Below are 1,365 nucleotides of genomic sequence, written 5' to 3' on the forward strand. Positions count from 1 at the left end.
AGTGCTATCAACATACAGTTTCAATTTTTTGACACACTTTTTTTGACACATTTCGTGTCACTTTGTGGTTGACACATTATATTTAGTAACAATGTTATTCTCTATAGCTGTAGTATCTACAGTACAGGTGTCGTCACTCCCTTATCCCTGTATAATTAGCACTGTTTCTCTATACAGGTCTCAAATACAGGCATAGAATTAAGGTATACACACTTGCTATTTTTAGCACAAATGATATTTGGCATGTCACAATTCTGATTGATTTATTGTGGACATACAGTGTATACATGACCATTTATTTCCTTACTGAGAGTATAACAGCTCAACAAGATTGTTATTAAGACAGCATGTGGCATTTCAGGCTTTAATGAATTAGTTAGCCTTAGTGTGGATAACAGAGATTGCGTCTCTGGAAACATATTCCTTATCTACCTATCCACTTCTGCTAATCTGTCTGTTCAAGCTTACGAATATGTTTTCTAGTGCATTTCCATTTCCAGCCCTATACTTTCTGTGAAGGTGGAGGGGGAGGATGGTGGATTCATCTAGTTTCAGCTTTTTTTACATTACATTATTTGAAACATATTCGATATTCAATGTTTATTAATCTTGTTGGCATGTCATCAGTATAACAAGGGTCCAATTTTTCCCTAAAAAAACTTATTTGAATGATGTTGCACAGCACAAAAATAGCAACATACAGACGGCTCCATTTGGCAAACCGGCTGACCATATGATTTAAACCTTCGTATACCTACACATTTGGAATACAATTTGGTGCAATGATGGTCAAACATATGTCTCTTTTCTAAGAGATCATTTGCCCATTCTAGCAACCAGGTTTTTGGTATACTTAACAGCTGCATATCAGCTGCAGGTTTTTGCCTTATCAAACCTAAATCTACTACCATACCACACCGTACATGCCCAATCTCGTCCGATCTTGGAAGCAATACTGTGTTGGGCCTGGTCAGTACTTAGGTGGTTGACCACTAAGGAATACCTGGTGTTGTAGGTTTTTATTGATGGCAATACTCTGGCTATTGCACTAACCCTTAAAAATCAATACCTGGCGGGCAATTTTTGGTTTTGCCGCAATCTAACGCCGTCTCTTTGCCTTATATATATGTTTTCACCTATATATTCAGTCTTAATTCCAAACCAATGTTTCACTTTGTTTAATCATATTTTTAAACAACAATTTTGTGTGTACTTTTATTTTATTTAAAAATAATTAAAGGTTACGTTTTAATATCTACCTCATTATGCATAATCCCAATCACAATTGTTTCCAAGAGTGAGTGCTCCCAACAAGGGTCACTTTTTCTTTCTCTCCTCTCTTTATTACCTATGTAATAGACCCAT

General features: G+C 35.9%; 1 pseudogene; it reads left to right on the forward strand.

Annotated features, from left to right (window-relative positions):
- The first annotated feature begins 899 nt into the window (after nt 1-899).
- Nucleotides 900-1,018, forward strand: LOC134896969 (5S ribosomal RNA; annotated as a pseudogene).
- The last annotated feature ends 347 nt before the right edge of the window (nt 1,019-1,365 follow it).

Source organism: Pseudophryne corroboree, chromosome 3 (assembly GCF_028390025.1).
Source record: "Pseudophryne corroboree isolate aPseCor3 chromosome 3, aPseCor3.hap2, whole genome shotgun sequence".
In the NCBI taxonomy this organism is placed as follows: Eukaryota; Metazoa; Chordata; class Amphibia; order Anura; family Myobatrachidae; genus Pseudophryne; species Pseudophryne corroboree.